The sequence below is a fragment of the Mirounga angustirostris genome, unplaced genomic scaffold, assembly GCF_029215605.1.
Source record: "Mirounga angustirostris isolate CCGP_5_RB_7025 unplaced genomic scaffold, mMirAng1.0.hap1 SCAF_12, whole genome shotgun sequence".
Lineage (NCBI taxonomy): Eukaryota > Metazoa > Chordata > Mammalia > Carnivora > Phocidae > Mirounga > Mirounga angustirostris.
Window position 1 is genome coordinate 36,397,857 of NW_026991720.1, and position 20,242 is coordinate 36,418,098.

Here is a 20,242-nt window from a genome sequence, read left to right on the forward strand (position 1 = left end):
CACCTACCCTACGTCAATGTAGAGAACATCAAGAGTCAGTATATTTTTCCATAGTCTCTCTTTACATTTTATTGTCAAGGACAAAATGGACAATAAACGCATACAATATTCTGATTAATATTTATTTACATAATACATTCATAAATAGTTACAATTCACTGAACGTCACCACAAGACATGCTGAAATTCTCACACATTTATAAAGTGAGAAAAAGGTTAAAATAAAAATGGGTCACTGGATAATCTAAAAGCATTTGATGTCAGTAGAGGGCTTCCCACATGAACCTAGACTAGCAGAGGTGCTTTGGACATAGCTCGGATTGGAAGCGAAGATCGGTAGATATAGAAGGCTAGAGAAGAAAGTAGAACATTAATCTGAGTGGAAAACTGGCTTTAATAATTCTTTACTTCTTTGAATAGAAAACTAATAAAATGCTCGAGAAGGCTTTGACAAAGCTTAGTAAGATAAAATGCAATTGTTTCCCCCTCAAAACTTAATAATTGAACTGTTCAAATACCTGGGGATGAAAGTGGAGATTATCAGGAGCTTTTGCATCCTATGCTAAGGTACTAAGTTTCTATTGCTAAGTAACTAATTACTGCAACACAAAGACTCAGGCCAGGGCTGGGCTCTCATCTGGAGGTTCAACTAGGGAACGATTGATTTCCTCACTCATGTGGTTTTTGGAAGCATTCACTTCCTTGCAGCTACAGAGACTAAAAACAGCAAGTGAGGAGAGAGATAAAAGTCTACTGGGAAGACAGGATCTAGTACAATGTAACAAAATCTCTATAGTGACATCCCATTATCTTTACCATATTCTATTCGTTAGAATCAAGTCATAGGTCCTGCAGGAAAACGTAGTAACATCAGGAAATGGGGATCCTGGGGAGCACCTTAGAGTCTGTTTGCCACAGTCTACCCTCTGGCCATCAATGATTCACATCTCTTCCACATGCAACATTTTCTCTTTGTAAGATTCCCAAGAGTCTCGATGCATTAAAGCCCGAGCACAAAATTCAAACTCTCAACATCTAAAAAAGATCCAGGTGCAGATTAGGCTCCTGGTTATGATCTATTAAGCGTAGCTCCTGAGAAACAATTCTTCTCCATATGCAGATATGTGAAACTAAAGTTATCTGTCCCAACGTACCCAGCATGCAATGGTGGGATAGGTGAAGGAAAACAGCTATGGACATTCCAGTTCATTAAGGGGGGAAATGGAAGGTAAAAAAGTGTTACCAACCCATAGCAGTTCAAAAATCAGTTTAGCCAGACAGAAGTTGGGAGTTCCTTTATTAAGTTTCAGTAATTCTCCATGGCTCTCAGCCCAGTCATCTGGGATCTTGGTTCTGCCCTTTGAATCATCTTTTCTTTTTCATAAATGATAGCAAGTTTTATCAGCCTCCTTGCTGACAGGAAAATGTTGGGAGTCCAACAGCCTCCTTTCAATTTGTACTCACTTTCCACGAAAAATGGAAGTGTTTCTGCTGAAATAATTTTCTCAAAAATTTTGTGTGTCTCCCATGGATTTCAATGGGCTCATTCCATGAGATGAAAGCTATACCCACAGATCTTTCCAAGATAATCTTTTTTCTATCTTTGGCTCCCATTGAGATGCTTGAAGAACAACAAACTAAAGCTTCCTAGAGTCCCTAGGGTTTGATTGAGAGGATCTGTCAGGAAACCCTTAATCTCTTGAAAAGAACTTTGTGTGACGGAATACTCTGACCTTTTGATCTGAAGATTAAACAAATGGTTGTACAGTCACGTCCTCAGCTTTGTCTCGAGATCACATTGCCTTAATTCTAGCATCTTTCATCATCTGCAGAGACAGAGAATTTTCAAAATCATCAAGTCCTGGTTCCCTGATATTTAATAGTTCTTTCCACAATCTCTCTCTCTCTTCTCACACATTTTCCTGTAAGTGCCTTTAACACTTGGCTTGGAAATACCTTCAGCTATGTTTCTGCTTTCCACATAACTGCCAGAAACAATTTTTCTAACTTTGTGCTATTACATAATGAGAATCCCTTGTCTTCCATTTTTCAGTAACATGCTCCTCACTGCCTTCTGGATCCTCTGACCCTCTGACAGGGTCCTTAAAGCCCAGGTTTCTACTAACAACCTGTTTGAAGCAAATTAGGCCTTCTCTAGCATGACACTTAAAATTTCTATAGACTTCACATACTGTCTGGTTTCCAAAACCCTCCTACATTTTTAGGTATTTGCTACAACAGCATCCCAGTTCCAGATGCTAAAATCTGTGTTTGTTTGTTATTGTTGCATACCAAATCACCACAAACTTAGTGATTTAAAACAACACACACTTATTATCTTGTAGTTTCTGTGGGCCAAAGGTGTGGACATGACTTGGGTCTTCTGCTTAGAATCTCACAAGGCTATTATCAAGGTGCTGACTAGGGTGACCTGCTTTTTTTTTTTTTTCTTAGTTTTTACTTTAATCACCCAGTGCTCATCACAACAAGTGACAAGTGCACTCCTTAATCCCCACCACTAACTGGGTGACATTCTTATTTGAAGGCTCAGCTAGGGGGAATTTTCTTCTGTGCTTAAGAGGTTGTTGGCAGCATTCTGTTCTGTACGGCTATAAAATTTATGGCCCTTATTTCTTCAGAACCAGCCAGGTAAGAGAGAGAGTGAGTCTACTAGCAAGATGGAGTATTACAGGATGTAATGCAATCATGAGACTGACATGCAATCACCTGTGCCATGTTCTATTGGTTAAAATCAAATCACAGTTTCTACCCACATTTAAGGGGAAGGGATTACCTGTGAACACCAGGAGACAGGGATCAGACACCTCAGATCTTCCACTCTTTTCCATAAGTCAGTGATCCTTTTCTCTACTGCTCCCTCAAATCCTATTTTTCCACGAAATGAGAGCATTAGAAATCCCTCATCTCTGAGCCTATTTCTTCTATATTCTGTTTCTTCTAACTGAAATGTTTTGGTCCAGTTCTAACTGTTGGTGCATGCCTGTGTTGGTTAAGCTCCTTAATACTCCAGAGTGGAAGTCAGCTCTGCCCTCAACTCAGGTGACTGTCCAAATATTGGGTTCAACTCTACCTACACAGATTCTTTCTATCTTGGGATCTTAGCAGAAAATATAACTTTGGCCCATCTGCTTTAAGAAAGCTATCTATGAGAGGCTATAGGAAAGATAACACAGAATCTATGTTCCTTTTATTACATTTTGTTTTCTGCTTGGTATACAGTGATGAAGAAAACATGGTCTCTGTCCTGAGTGACTGACAATCTAGTGAGGGAGACAGATATAAGCAGATAATGGCCAAATGTCTATAATGTGCTATAGGAAAGATATTCAAGCAAAGGCCTTCTGGACTGAGGAAATTAAAATAGTTTGCTGTGTCTGAATCAGATGTGAAGTGCATAAAGGGAAGGAAAGTTAAAAAATAAAGCTAGGAGAATTAAAGGTGGGTGAACAGTTACCAGCTTTTAATTTTTCAAGTTAAAAGAAATCTGGGTCTTCTCCTGCAGGCAGTAAAGAGCCACCAAAGAATATTTTATATGAAAGTAAAAAAACATTTTTTTTTAAGTAGGCTCCATGCCCAGCATGGAGCCCAACGTGGGACTTGAACTCACGACCCTGAGATCAAGACCTGAGCTGAGATCAAGAGTCGGACGCTTAACCAACTGAGCCACCCAAGTGACCCTAAAACAATTTTTAATACCATCTGGGGAAGATAACTCTGGTAAAAGACCATCAAAAGCTAATACAGTAGTCCAGATGTAGAAATACAGAAGGAATCAACTCAAGGAGCATTTTAGAAGTTTAGCTGACAAGTGATGGTCTCTGGATGAAGGAGACGGGAGTCTGAAATAACTCTGAGCTGTTTCTCTTAGGTAAATTCCTGAAAGATGGAACTATGAATCAAGATAGGGAACAGAGGAAGAGACACAGACTTGAGGAGAAAGGGTCAGGATGTGGAATCTTGTGTGAAATTGGATACAGCATCAGTGTCTGCGCTCAAGCTATTTACACCATTCTCGGCTTAACCCACAAAGCGGATTTCTCTCCAAGTTCGGTTTTAGGAGATCTAGGAGGTAAAGGACAGAAACAAAGTGATATTCATTCATGTTCCAAGGGATGAAAGCTTTGCTCTTCTGGCACCCACAGTATGGTTTTCCTAACTGGTAAAAAAAAAAAAAAAAATCCACGACCTCCCTCATAAACAGTTCTGTGTTTGAACCTCTATGTTTAAGTGTCTCCTGGGCATATGAAGATGTTGTCCCATGCATTTTTAAAATCCCAGAGCTGTAATCAAGCTGATTCTTTGTGAGTTATAAATGTATAAAAACATCCTGGTATATAAAGCACTTGACACTTCAAAATAATGGCTTTTTGTTAATTTCTGCTTATGTACAGTGACCATGAGGTCTCTCATGGAAACTTAATTTCATAGAGGAAACAGGTTGAAAATATAGCCCAACTCAGAGGGAAATGATGCATCTTACCACATACTGCATGAGAATATGCCATTCTTGAAAATACTGGTGTGGAAGAAAGTTTCATATTTACAGCCAATGCTAGAGTCACCCTGTACACCATTTATACACTATGAATTTGAAATTTTATTATTAAAGCATTATAACAACATTGCAGAACATTTGAAAAATAGAGAGGGAACTACATAATCTCACTATCCTTAAAGAAGTTACAACCTATTTTATATGTTCTCTTTGGTATTCTGTACATAATTGTATAGAGTTATAACAGCCTACATTCTATTTCATATTTTCACTCAACATTCTATCTAAGGCATTTCTGTGTTGCCATGTGAGGTTCATTATCATTTCTACTAGTCACACAATCTTCTAATGAGTAGATCTTCCCTAATTTACCTAGTATGATATTATTATAGGCTATTTTTTCTTCCAATATTTTTGCCATTAAAGATAATACTGCAATGAACATCTTCCTCAACAAGGTTTTCCCCTTAGTTTAGTTTTGCGAGATAAATTCAATAAATTGGCTTGCTAGTTAAAATACTATGGCTCTTTTAATGTCCCCAGTAGCCAAACTATGGAAAGAGCCTAGATGTCCATCAACAGAGGAATGGATAAAGAGCATGTGGCGATGGAATATTAGGCAGCCATCAAAAAAATGAAATCTTGCCATTTGCAACAACATGGATGGAACTAGAGAGTATTATGCTAAGCGAAATAAGTCAATCAGAGAAAGACAAGTATCCTATGATCTCACTGATATGAGGAATTTGAGAAACAAGACAGAGGATCATAGGGAAAGGGGGGGAAAGTGAAACAAGACAAAACCTGATAGGGAGACAAACCATAAGAGACTCTTAATCTCAGGAAACAAACTGAGGGTTGCTGGAGTGGAGGGGGGTGGGAGGGATGGGGGGTTGCTGGGTGATGGACACTGGGGAAGGTATGTACTATGGTGAATGCTGTGAATTGTGTAAGACTGATGAATCACAGACCTGTACCCCTGAAACAAATAATACCTTATACGTTAATTTAAAAAAAAATACTATGGCTGTTTTTATGGCTCTTGATTTATACCACCTCACTGTTCTTCAAGAGGGTTGCATTATTCATCTTCCCACTTGCATAGTATAAAAATACCATTTTCATTATACCTTCTCAATCATTTCTTTTAACTCATCTGAGTGAAAACAACTTATTTTGCCTTTTAATTTACATTTTATGATTACTAGCAACCACAAACATTTTTACTGTTTCCTAAATAGGCCTACTTCTCTGATGACATTTTGTTTATATGTTTGCCAATTATATTGGCGTCCTGCTTTTTCCCTTATAACTGAATGTACTCTTTATATGTCATCTTGAACTCTGATTATATACAATAAAACACTTTTCTCTGTCACTTCTTTGGTGCTGCAATTTTTCAGAGCGATTTAATGAATTGCCAAATATAAAAATTAGCTGGGACAAATCTAACAATATTTTTATACCATAATGGCATTAGCACAATTAGTTCTTTATTAGTTCTTTATTTTAAATCACCGCTCTTACTTATCTTGACAGGACCCTACAAGACTACTCCCAGGACTTTTGCTATTCCTTTAGGGCTGACTTATGGCCATCATTTCAAATGCGTTTCCTGTAACTGCACTCAGTTTTGTTTTGTTTTTTAAAGATTTTATTTATTTACTTGATAGAGAGAGAGTGCACAAGCAGGGAGAGCAGCAGGCAGAGGGAGAGGGAGAAGCAGGCTTCCTGCAGAGCAAGGAGCCTGATGTGGGGCTTGATCCCAGGACCCTGGGATCATGACCTGAGCTGAAGGCAGACGCTTAACCAACGGAGCCATCCAGGCACGCTGCACTCAGTTTTTAAAAACAAGGTGAAAATCTGAGAGGCTGTAAAGGGAGCTATAACATTAGTTACACATTAATATAAATCAATCCACATCCTTGGAGATTATAACTTTTAAAATACATCTAAACAGACACATACAAAATTACAATAAATATACTTTCAAAACAAATGCATCACACAGAAAATTTTTTGAAAATGAAAAATAAGCATTTATTTTAGTTTGCAAGCAAATACTATCTTCAGTGTCTGTCCAAGAGTGATCAACACCCCTGGGACACAGCACAACTGCAAGGTGAAAGGGAAGATCACAGATTTTAGAGTCAGAAAATCTGAGTTCAAATCCTAGTTTTGCCAATTAGAAGTAATTGAGTGAAACTGACCTCGTTAATCCACATCTGTTTCTCATCTACCAAATATAACAATAGTTTCCTCTATGCTCCGCACAGGGAGCTTGGAATGCTTGATCCCACATTCTTATAACATCACTATAAGGCAGGAAATATAGATTCCATTTCACCGGGAGATCTCTGACTTCTCTATTGTTTTCCTGACTTCTCTATTTAAACAATAATCTCCCCTACACTCCACACCTCCCTTTCCCATTATCCTCCTTCATTGTTCTCCATCGCACAACACAGCATCTTACTACTTATCAACTTGTCTTATGCTTATGGTCTGTATTTTGCCACTAGAAAGTAATCCCCAGAGCAGGGATTTTGCTTTTCTTACTGCTCTATCTTCAGCACCTAGTTATCTGTTGAATGAACAAACTGGGATACCACTCTTACCCCAGGTGTCTCCTATCTCTTCCCTCTACTATATATAATTTCTTTTAAAAATTATTTAACAGGAACACCTGGGTGGCTCAGTCGGTTAAGCAACTGCCTTCGGCTCAGGTCATGATCCCAGGGTCCTCTGATCAAGCCCCACATCAGGCTCCTTGCTCGGCGGGGAGCCTGCTTCTCCCTCTCCCTCTGCTGCTCCCTCTGCTTATGCTCTCTCACTCTGTCAAAAAAAAAAAAAAAAAAAAAAACCCCACCAAATATATAATCTTTAAAATAAATTAATTAAAAATAAAAATTATTTAATAGACAAAAGTACATTCTACATAATATGACAAGCCCATTGATTTTTCATTTGTTAGTGAGTCAGTAAATGAGAGAACGCTGTTGACTGCGAAAACTTCAGCAATATGCTTGAAATCCTCCTGTACAGTTTAAAAATGTTGTTTTAGGCTGGGGTGTCCAATCTATTCTTCCCATTTATTTGAAATTGAGATTACACGTTAAAATTTCAAGACATGAGATTGTGCATACAATAGAATCTTTGGGCCTGATGGTGAATCTGGTGGAATTCTCCAAGCTGGATATCAACGTCTGAGTTGGTGTGAATCGATGGAGCTGAAGAGTCTTCAAATCCAGTTTGCATATTATTCTGTACAAATCTATTAAACGAGGCAACAATTTTCATCTTATAAATCCATGTGGGAAAAGAACCATAAAAATAATTTTCTCGTGTGGCTGATTAGAAATGACGGCTTTGGAAACAGAAAGCTAAGTCACTTCCTAGCTCCACCACTTCTCGGCTGTGTGACTTCTAATGAAGTATTGAATCTCCTAAGCCTGAGTTTCCACATTCGTAAATGCCCATAATACATTAAAAACAAAAAACAAAAAATTCTTCACTGGGTCTAGGGTCTCCCTCCATGATACGGCTTTAGAGCAAGCTGGATATATGGAGGTTGTGAGGCTTGAATGGGGTCCGTAAGGGAAGTAAGCAGCATAGTGTCTTATGCGATGGAGAAACTCAGTAAATTAACTTCTCTCCTCCGCTCCTTTCACTGGGAGGTAGTATAAGGACTTCAGAGGAGGGAGTTTGAATCCGAGTTCCCTCACTACCAGCTCTGTGACCTGGGGCATGTTATAGATCACTCTGTGCTTCCACTAATCCATCCATATGATGTCACTGAGGATAGAGCCAGTAGGTTTCTTGTGAAGACCCAGGGAGAAAATTCATGGGCAGTGCTTAGCGCTTTGCCGGCCGACGCTAAGTGCTCAGGGAGAGGGTTTAGTAGCAGTAGTAATAAGAATATCAGTGTCCTTTATTCTTGCCATCACACTGCTAAATCAATAGGATATTTTAGGCTTCTACTATCTACTCCACTTCTGAGTATTAGTTTCTATTACAGGTTTGAATGACGAGAAAAAAAAAGATTTTGGACAGAAGAAACAGCTAATGGAAACAGTCGGAAGGGCTAATCTCTCTCCTTAAGCTTGTGATATTAGACACATATTTAATGTAAAACAAAAGAAAAATTCTGTTCTTCACAAAAGTCTCTCATTTACATATTTGAGAGTGATATCATCACTTTAGGAAACACAGAAGATACTACGGTTGGTAGGATTGTACCTTTCTCCATGTTCCAAATTCTCGACACAGAGTACATATGCCCTCTACAAGCTGAAAAATATTTACTTAAAAGAAAAAAAAACATGAGACAGCATAAAATATTCAGAAAAATGGTTTATAGTCCTGCCCGAGGCGAATCGAGCAACGTGTTGTGTTTCTGGGCTGGAGAATTTCATGTATTTTACATGATGTCACGTGTTGCTGCTGTAAACACATTGGCTGTCAGTCACCTTCAAATAAACGCACCGTGATAAAACCAGCACATTACAGTCCTACAATTTGCTCCTTGAGAATTCTAAGCAATAGCTCCCCAGGTTTACCTTTGCGACGGAGGCAATTTTTACAGCATTTAATTGCTGCATGGCTTCCTTGTGGAGATTCAGGTTTTAGAGAGCTACAGCCAAATGAAAATGTCTCACAGAGAGCAGAAAGATAAAAATGGTGTCAAAAGTACTTAAGGTATTTTAGGTTCGGTTTTGTTTCATTTCATTTTATTTTTTTAAGTAGCAACCTTAAGGCTAAGTTCAAAGTATAGAACAGATTATTCTTTCCGCCCCTTATCTAATGTCCATGAAGTCAGGTTTCAGTTGCCTTAATCTCTTCAATGCCGCCAAGAACAGACCAGTCGAAGACACACAGAGCTGAAGCAAGCTCACAATGCTATGATCACACTTTCACGGATCTCTGCACAGCGCAGCCCCAAGCCTTCACTGGTCTGGGAGCATGGCCGCTGTTTGAAATTGCAGTCACGTTCTTTTATGTTACAAACTAGCTTAGAGAAGTAGCTCTCTTCCTGAAACAGTGACACACGCTTCCTGTGGGAGCAGCAAAGGTAGAACAGTCCCAGGGCTGGCTCCAGCAGCTGGTCACTATGGTGATGTGATAACCACACGCGATTATCCAAAAATTCATTCTTAAAATCTCAACCACCGTAATTTTCAATATTTTTCAATGCTACAAGTTATGTATCACAATTTTAAAGTCTTTAAATAGATATCCCTTTCCAGAAAGAATATGTATTTCTTTCTGACACTACTGATTCTAAATATGTTCTTATTATATCTAAACGGGACTCTGAGGTACCCAAAGCGCTGAACCAAACCAACCAGGCACAGCTCAATGCTCTGATTCAACAATGGGGGATTAAAAACAAAAAACAAAATATTCTTCACTGGGTCTAGGGTCTCCCTCCATGATATGGCATTGGAGCAAGCTGGATATATGGAAGTTGGAAGAGAGTGTGAGTCTTCTAGCTGACTCCATCTGTTGTTGCAAAGCCACACTGAGACACATCAGAAAGAGCCAGGGACCCAGATTCAGCTCAGACCTCCAGGCCCAACTCAGGGAGCTTTCTCTGATGGGAGTCACTCAAACACTCTATGCTTCAATTCCCCCCCGCGCCCAAATAAGATGAAATGAATCAGGATGAACTCTTGAGGTCCTTCTCTTTGCTGACATTCTGTGATTCTCTGACTTCGCTGGTACCTAAGCTCTGGGCAAGATTTTGGGGGCTTGACCTGGAAGCACTTAAGAAAAGAAACAATTCACTCTTTCTGTCTACCCAAAACAAATGATAACATCGCAGAAACAAAATAAGATTTAAAAGCAAATAATACAAAGTGTAGTAATATCTACCTCTGTTTACATTTAATATTTATAATAGTTTCTGAAGGTCACCAATCACCACCTACTTCCCAAATCTGTTTTTTTCTCATTCATCTCTCTCCTTTATTTCTTTGAAAGGCTTAACTGTCTTTATTTTGCGCTCATCTTTTGGGAAAGTGTCTCCTAGCCAAGGTCTTAGCCTTACTCTGATTCTCCTCCCACCTTTATGACTGTTTCTCATTTTAGCTTTATCTTCTTTTCTCCCATCTTTAACTATGTATTTACCATAAAGTTCAACTCCATTTTCTCTACTCTTCTTTCTGTATATGCACTTGCATACTTTCTTAGCCTACCTTTTTTATGTTAAAGATTCTCCACTCTGTATCCACAGTGCAAGCTTCTACCCTAATCTCGTATGTCTAACTGTCCAGAGAGCAGATCTTTTTATATCCTGACATACATCATTCTAATATGTCCAAAATTTCATTTCCTTCTTCTCCATTTGCCAAGAAAAATCCAGACTAGATCATTTCTCCAGACCTTTCATTTTCACTAATAACACCACTCTTATCTCAAGCCTCTAGCCTCAAAAGCTTCAGACATCTTTTTGTATTCTGCTGTGTTTAAGGGGGAGTCAGACTGCCTGCGTTCACATCTCCAGGTGGCCACTTACTGGCTTTCTGACCTGGGCAAGTTATTCAACCTCTCTGTGACTCAGTTTCCTCATTTGTAAAATGGGGATGATAAGAATACCTACCTCACAGGAGAAGTGCAAGAGATAAAGTGTTGTTCTATTATAAAGTGTTTAGCACAACATCTGCCATAGGCTAACTGTTCAGTAAAAAAATAACTAACCAAGCAAACAAAATAACTGAAGTATATTAATGCCAGGAAAAACAACAAGCTGTACAAGAAAGGAAATGTAACCATCATACACTATGTGTGGGACATCTGTGAATAATAACTGTCCTAATGATGTAAATACTAAATATGGACTTAACCAAACACTGTGCAATAGTTAACATTGGGAGGATGGAGAGAGGGCGAGTCCGTGTGGAGTGCGTGCAGCTAGCAGTGTGTGTGTGTGTGTGTGTGTGTGTGTGTGTCCAGAGATAGTCTCTGTCTGAGAGAGATGATTTAAGAGAGCTAAGTCATCATCCTTCAGCGTGGAAAGCCAATATGAAATGATTAGAACAGAAACATCAAAAAATAGCACTATATGCATGTTATTGAGAAATACAGATGTAAATTATAGGAGAAAACCATTGAATTGAAAGACTTGGAGCAGGAATCCGGGTTGGGATGAGGTAATATCTGAGGGCTACTCTTTGTTCCTTAAAAACCTTATAGCAGTATTTGACTTAAACACTCTATCCAAATATCACTTTGATAAAAATAAAACATATTACAGTAATTCATTAAATCATGAATTATGTGTTTAGAAGTCATATAAATCCTGAGAAAATGCGGATATTTGAAGAAGGTATCATTTGTACATTTTAATTTCCCCATTGAACCTGTAGCCTAAACTGAAAATATAAACTGATTCAGAAAATGGTTAGAAAAATTCATGATAGGGGCGCCTGGGTGGCTCAGTCGTTAAGCGTCTGCCTTCGGCTCAGGTCATGATCCAGGGTCCTGGGATCGAGCCCCGCATCAGGCTCCCTGCTCTGCAGGAAACCTGCTTCTCCCTCTTCTATTCCCCCTGCTTGTGTTCCCTCTCTCACTGTGTCTCTCTCTGTCAAATAAATAAATAAAATCTTTTAAAAAAAAAAAAGAAAAGAAAAATTCATGATAAATTTATAGACAAGACATAAAAAAAAGTAGGAATGTCTGAATGACAGCTTAGCCTTTTTTTTTTTTAAGATTTTATTTATTTTTATTTGCTAGAGAGAGTGCACACATGCAAGAGAGAGTGAGCGAGAGTACAAGCAGGGGGAGCGGCAGGCAGAGGGAGAAGGAGGCTCCCTGCTGAGCAAGGAGCCCAATGCGGGGCTTGATCCCAGGACAGATCAAGCCGAAGATAGATGCTTAACCAACTGAGCCACCCAGGCATCCCTACAGCTTAGCCTTTTTAGGTATCATGGAAAGCAACCATGAGCTCCAAAAAATATCCCTCATCATTGTTAGGAACAGAAGGCCAACTCGAAATCTGACCTGCAGTCCAACAAGCAGGGTTTCTACAAGTGTGGGTATTTATTCCAGTGGTGGTCACGCCCAAGATGATTTTGGTAATACTGCCCAAAATAATCTTGGCAAATCATCTTTTCTATTTAAGCATGACTCTTGTCATTTTTATTGTTCTATAATCTCTCCATCAGATATCATTGCCACCAACATACTTGGAACAATATTTATGGAAACCAATTATTTGCAAAGCATAATCTCACTGATTGAAACTACAATTTCAGCACAGTTAAAAAAAATCCTCTAAATATGTGCTGCCTAATAAATTTAGATGGGTTTGTTATTCTTCCCTAAAAAACAATGAGATCAAAAAATTTATGGTAATTAATAAAAATGAGGAATTCAAAATCTCCACTTAATAATTTTTAGTAAGTAATGGTTTAGAAGATGATGTGTTAAAATGCTTAGGTGACATTATGATGGTGAGGAGGACCGGGAGAGCCTTCACTGGAAAATGCCTTGGCACTGATTTCTGTTTTGTTGTGGCTTGTTCCAGTGAGCTTCTGAATGCCAATCATATCTCAGAAGCATGAAAACCCCAACCCTGCTATTGAGCTCTGAATGAGTGGGGTGGCTTTCTGAGGAGGAGAAGTGCCAGTAAGATGCAAAGCCAAGTGCTGGTTGGCAAAATGAAGGTTTCATCACAGAAGATACAGAGAAACGGTCCTGCAAGTGCACATTCAAGCACTTGGCGTAGCTTTAGTTCTACCTCTTCAATATCTTCAAGAGGAAGAAAATAAGTTAATCAGAACAGTAATTCTAATCTGAACATGCAAATGAATGAAAATCATCTGGAACCAAAAAAAAAGGTGAACGCTTCTGAAATCAACATGGCTGGTGCCAACATAGAAAATACAACAGGCCTTGATGAGACTTCTTTCACACTTGGGTTACAAGGCATGCTGATGAGCACGTTTCCACAGCCTGCCATGAAACAAGTTTGTCTGCTCAGATGTTTCTTTCCCCCAATCTAAGAAACCGAGTTTTGAACTATCACAATGAATTAAGAATGTTTTCACACACTGCTTTCTTGCCCAAAAGTCACACCATCTTGGTTCCTAGTTCTTCCCCTTCTCCGTCAGTGAAACAGTACGAAAAGAACTCCAAATCTGCTTCTGTGATCCCCACGTTAAAATTTGCATGTGTTTTAAATTCAGACTCATATTTAAAAGGCTTCTCTCAAAGTTTAAAAGAATGAGATTAAGAAGGTGATACATTCATACTTAATTCTCCAAACTGACTGCTCAATGAAATTGCCTGGGAGCTTTAGAAAGGACTCATCAGCCCCAGAGGTTCTGATGTACAGCCAGCGTATCCAAATTTTCGAAGCTCCCCAGGACAGTCTCATGTGCAACCCCTGGTGAGAAGTACTGCTCTGGAGAACTGCACACTACAAAGTTTATATGTTTATCAGCCTCATTGGCTTGTACTCTCTTGGTGCCGAGTGGATAGATTTGGTTTTTCTGTCTACTACTTTGATTTCTGTTTTGTTCTATTCTTTGCAAAGGTGAATCCAACAGAAGGATGTTACATAAATAATTTAAGAAGGGCTTACAAATAACTGCTTCTGATCCAGGCTCACTGGTTTTTCTGAACTGCAAATTAAAAAAACCCACTACATTGTATCCATAACAGAATACCTGTTAGGGTAATAATATTAAAAAAAAAAAAAAACCTCAATAATGAAAATCATAATATATACTTTGCACTTTTCATTCCAGAAATTCATTTCTATTTTCAAAGATCATCTTATTATTACCCATAAGAAGACTCTTTGGCAAGAAAGTCAGAAATTACCAGTTGAGCTAAAGGAATGTGAGGGTCAGATAGCTGGTATATTTCTGGTTGCTTTAGAAAGTCCAGTCCTTCACTGTAATTTTCAACAACCTAAAATTGGAAGGGAAAAGGGAGTTTAATGGCTTGGTCGTATTAATTTTTGGAATTTTATTTCCACCCTTATAATCACATGGCACAGCCCTATTTTAAGAGCAATGAAAAGTCACCGAAGTCTCTTTAGTACAGGAATAACATGATTTCCCCATAGGAAAACTAGAAGAGGATGAGGTAGAAAAACATGAGTTCCATTTGGGGATCCTGAATTTGAAATGTCTTCATGCATCCAAGTAGATGTGTCAATTAGTCAGTTGGTTGCTCTGTGAGAGGAGAAGGAAATTTGTAGGTTTCTATAAAGAGAAGATAACTGAAATTATGGGCAAGATGAAGGGGACTTGGGAAAGAGAAGAATGGGAAGAGTAAGGAACTTCAACATTGTGGTCAGCTATGACAGGAGAGCAACAGAAGGCAGGGAAAACTGTAATAAATATACTTCTAACCCAATCTCTAGGCATACCTCTATTTATTTCCTGTATAAAACCAGAAGTGGAATTTTTTTTACCTTTTTTTTTTTTAACTTTTGTTTATTTGAGAGAGAGAGAGACAGAGAGAGTAAGAGAGAGCAAGCATGAGCCAGGTGAGGGACAGAAGGAGAAGCAGACTTCCCGCCAAGCAGGGAGCCCGATGAGGGGCTGGATCTGGGACTCTGGATCATGACCTGAGCAGAAGGCAGACGCTTAACCGACTGAGCCACCCAGGTGCCCCCAGAAGTGGAATTTTTTAAAGAGCATTTAAAGCCTCTTGATGCAGACTGACAGCTTTCCAGAAAGATCATACCAACTTTCTACCCCCTCACCAACGCTATGATCTTTGTCAACTTGGTTGTTAAAAACATCATCCCATTATCTCAGGCAACTGTTTGAAATCATTTACATTATGAAGCATGCATGGTGTTCCTACACAAATGAGCCCGAGAGACTCTCAAATGCAGAATTGTATTTAAACTGGGACTATGTAGCAAACATCATAAATACCCAATCAACTTGCTGAATTAAATGGAAATCAAAATATGATCATCTGTTTTCACAGTCTGTTTCTAATAAGCACAAGTTCTGATGTCTGCTTCCTCGGCTGTGTGAAGGTCCCAAGGCTGCTCAGCTGCTTAGTTTAGGCTGAGCCCCCTGCAGACATCTTTCCTCCAGCAGGCACAACTAGGATGCTGCTCAGGGAGACAGAAAGTCAGTAGCGCTGTTTCCAAATTTAGCTTGGAACTTCACAATCATCTCGTTAAATGTTTATAATACTGCTTGGGAAATGTGCAAGCAAAGCCTAACATATTTTTGTCAATCAATCAGTATAAATTCAGATGTAAATTTACTGATACGTACTCTATTTTCTGGTTACCCCAAGAGTAATGCATCACACTCCTGAATATATTGTGATTGAGTTAAAGCCTTCTGGCTTCACTGTCTAATATTAACGTGACTAGATCAGGGTTTTTCCAACTGACATCTTTCTGGTATTAGTACCTATAATTATTTTTCTTAAAGGAGATTGAAGTCTCTTGTATTTATATTTTTAACTGACTCCTTTTGGGATATTACAGACTAAAAGGACTTTTTTTTTTTTTTACATGGACCATGTTTTAAAATTGGTTCTTGCTCTGTATATTACCTGTGGATCCCATCACTCTCTCCAGCTCCCAAATACTCCACTTAACAAGTTAACATGACTCTTTGTGTAGAAATTAAGGGATCTCCAACCTTTACTCAATCAAGGTGGTTGCCTTGGCCTATTTTGAACTTGGTCCAGTCACTGTATGTTGCTTCAAGTTTATTCCTTCAATATATACATTTGCTTCTGGTTGCTTTCTTCAGAGAGTGGGTAAAGATTTCTGCTTGGATTTGAATCCTGACACCACCTCCTACAACCCCCAGGATCCCAGGAAGTTTCTTTAGCCCTCAGATGACTCAATTTCTTCATGCACACAAGTGATAAATACTACCTATGTCACACTGAATAAGCACCGCAAGTGTTAATTATTGTCTTTTTGCCTGGCTGTTTTTGCCATTGCTTGTTGCTACTGTTTGGTTTTTTGGGTGGGGAAGGATGGGCTTGAGCTGTGTACCACCTGCAACTCCATCCAGTTTACAACATGGCCACAGAAATAGTGACTCATTCTTTCTAACTTATCAGCCCTGCTGACTCAGAGGCTAGGATCTTGGTGCACCCTGGCTGGCCAAAGTAAAAGCAAGGCTCATGTGACTCTCTGGCGCTCATTTCCCAGAGACTATAAGTCCACCATATACTCAAAAGTCCTCTCTGAGTATATATACCAGTCAATACATGAATCTTGGCGTATAAAATTCGGATCCTGCCCGCAAAGGAATAGTTAAGCCATAGAATCCCCTCCCCCATCCCTCTCTTCTCTTCTTTCTCTCTCAAACACACACACACACACACCCTTTCTGGTGGGACAATGAAGAATGAATTTGAGAACAAGCCTGAGGCTGGGAGGCCATTTGGAAAACTAGTGCAACCATCCCTGGACATTTGAGGGGTGGGGTGGGGATGGGAGACGAGTAGAGAAACAGAAAATGATACATTTACAGCAGTGAGAGGAATGAACAGTACATTTTACATGTTTTTAATGTACCTTCTCTAAAGCACACAAGACATTGGGAACAGTGTCTAGGGCTATAATCTCCATGATCCACAGAGCAGCAAGGGCTCTGTGGGAACAGACACCACCTAGCTGGCCGAGCCTGCTTCCCTTACATCAATAGGAGGGCGGGGAGGTCTGAGTGAATGACCTCAGCCAGGAGCAACAAGGAGACCATGTCTGGCTCTTGGTGGCATGTGGACTGCCTTACCCACTGCTCCAAGCCCAATGACCTGCTGGACAGGGACATCTCACCCACATCTGACAGGGACATCTGCCCAGGGCAGGTGGCAGGTGGAGACTAGACTGAGAGTGGGGGATGAGAGGGAGTGGTTGTCACAGCCCCTCTTGGGCACTTACATCAGCATGACAAAGGGACCAGCTCACCTGGGGAGGGACAGGACCCAGGGTGGGGGATAGCACCCCTCTGGGAGGCCACCTAGACCCAAAGGTGTGCCCTGCAGTTGTGACCTGAATTCTAAAAGAAGCAGGCAAACAAAAATTCTTTCCTTGAAGCAAATCCATACCAATATTTCCCGTTACAAGCCTTACTGCTGCCCCCATTCTATTAATACTAAAAGACAAAGCTGTGTTGTTCACATGCTAATTTTTTTCCTTGCTAACATCCTCCACCCCTTCAGGCGAGGCTTGCGAGGCTTGTCAATGAAAGACTTCTTCCCTACGTTGCTTTCCCTGGTGGCTGTCCCACTGTCTGATGACCTTGCCCCTGCTCAGACCTTTGGGAACCTCTTGGAATGTCTCATTTGTTTCTGGCCAGAGCCCTGAGTGGTAGACCCATATTTGCCTAAAATTCTTCACTTTAGTTGCACAGTCTGAAACTCACCTACTAGTACTAAGCTTTCTATTTAAAATGCAAATACTTCTGCATGGGTAGGCAGTCTATTCTACCCAAATTAGAATTGTTCGATCATGTGGGTTTTTCCTAAAAAGCCAAGAGAGCAGTTTCCGGGGGAAGCTGTAGAGTAGAATCAGTGAATCCTGGTGGCTAAGGTACTTGCAGAGGACAGCCCCGCCCTCCTGCAGCCCTGCTGAGCAGGGAATTAGGGGTGCTGCCTAGAGCATGGGCATCCGAGGCTCCCAGAGCAATGGGAAGGAGTCCCAGGCTCAAAGACTCACTTGCCTTTTTTACCAGGCCCAGATACTGTATGTGTATTTGGCTTCTATAGTCAGGGAAAGAAATCACAGGTTATGATACAAACACTAACCTGTTACAATCAAACATTTTGAGCCAAAAATAATCATTGAAAAGCAAATTAAGACTTCACCAAAATCTGCAAAACAAGAGGGAAGACTCCATTCACAATATGCAGTAAAACACAGTAACTTCTACTCCATCTGCCCTTTCCACACCTCACACATGCACACACACACACACACTATGGACACCTCTTCAGATCTTTTCCTCTCACACTTCATACTCCTCCAAATTTCCACCCAAACCCTGAAAGAACAGGTCTTCTTTTGTTTTCTTCATCTGTATTGTCTGATCTGTCTGGATGAAAAGAATGTTGGCTCTCACTGTCATTCCTTGGTAAACTTCTGTCCAAACTGTCAAGAAATAAATGTGCCACTATAAAAGAAAAGAGAGAGGAGAGAGAACAGAATTTATTTTTTAGTAAGACAAGGGTGTTGATTGTTCTGTCTTCCTAATTTTCTATTTCTTTATAGTTGGTTGCTGTGCACTTTTTCTAAAACGCAAGACACATATTCCAACCTCCTTGTTAACGTGAGAACAGCTTCCATTTTCACTTGGAGAACTACACGATGTTTGATTTTTACAGTCCAGGAAGCTAGTGACCACATAATCATCTTCAGTTCCTAAAATTAAGCAGATAGATAAATAAATAAGCAAAGACAGGGGACTACATTTGTGGATATATTCACAAAGTTCTAGTAGAGATTGCAAATATGAAAACTTGTGGAGTCATTGGCAATGGTCCATGGGAATAAAATAGGTTTTTTAAAAAGATTTATTTATTTATTTTTAGACAGAGAGTGTGTGGGTGAGCAAAGGGGGGAGGGGCATAGGGAAAGGGAGGGGGAAGAATCTCAAGCAGACTCCATGCTGAGCACGAGCCCACAGAGCCCACCATGGAGCTTGATCTCACAACCCTGACATCATGACTCGAACTGAAACAAAGCGTTGGGTGCTTTAACCAACTGTGCCACCCAGGCATCCCAGAACAAAATAGTTTTTAATCAGGTTAAAAAAATACATTTTAGAAGGAAGGAACTGACAGGGACTGCAGGTGCTCTTGACTCAGTGTAAAAAACTGATTGACTTCCTTTGGATTAAACATGCCCAGCATTATTGGATGATCCTAGGAGAAAGGCCAGAACTGAACTTTCTAGAAGATGATGCCATGCTGGATGTCCTGCCATTCCAGGCATGTGAGAACAAGCAGGTACATAAAGGTGTAGTTTCTCAGGATGTTCCAAACTGGAATCCACATCAATGACTTCCTCTATTCTCCACTGTTAGGTACCTCACCCAGTGATCATTTTGGAACGCAATACCTTCACTATTTCAAATTACTTTTCTCTAAGCTGATTTTCCTCTTTCTGAATCTTTTTACTAATTATCTAGCTTAAAAAATGCATTGCATTCAACTCGTGACCTTCCTTATATGTTCAGGAACAGGAAAAATATATGTGGAGTGAGAGCAAGGTGGGGAGAAGAGTGAAAAGAGAGAGAAGGATTAGCAAAGAAAAGAGAATGACAGTTTTCCACATTGCCTTTGTCCTTCACTAACACACAGTGCTTATTGTCACCATGTCTATGACACAGAAGAAGGAAAGAGAAAGAGTTATCCTCAGAGTAGTGCTCTATCCACAGAACTGCAGCTGCCATAGTTTTGTGGAAGATCCCACAATGTTTATCTTCGGCCACAAGCTTTCTCCTGGTTTCCTAACCCTGCTTATCTGTCTACTAGATTATTTCTACTTGGATGTCTTACTGTCACTTCAAAGTAACCATTTCTCAAATCATTTTAACAGGCTTCATTCCCAAACTAGCTTCCTTTTCCTGCATTCACATTTCTATTAATGGTACCAAAACTTTCTAAATGATTCAGCCTAAACCCCCTGCGCCATCAATGACTCTTCCTCCCTCTTCTCACCTTCATACCATCAATGTTTTCATCTTCCTGATGTTCTCTCTCTCTCCTCCATCCCTTCCT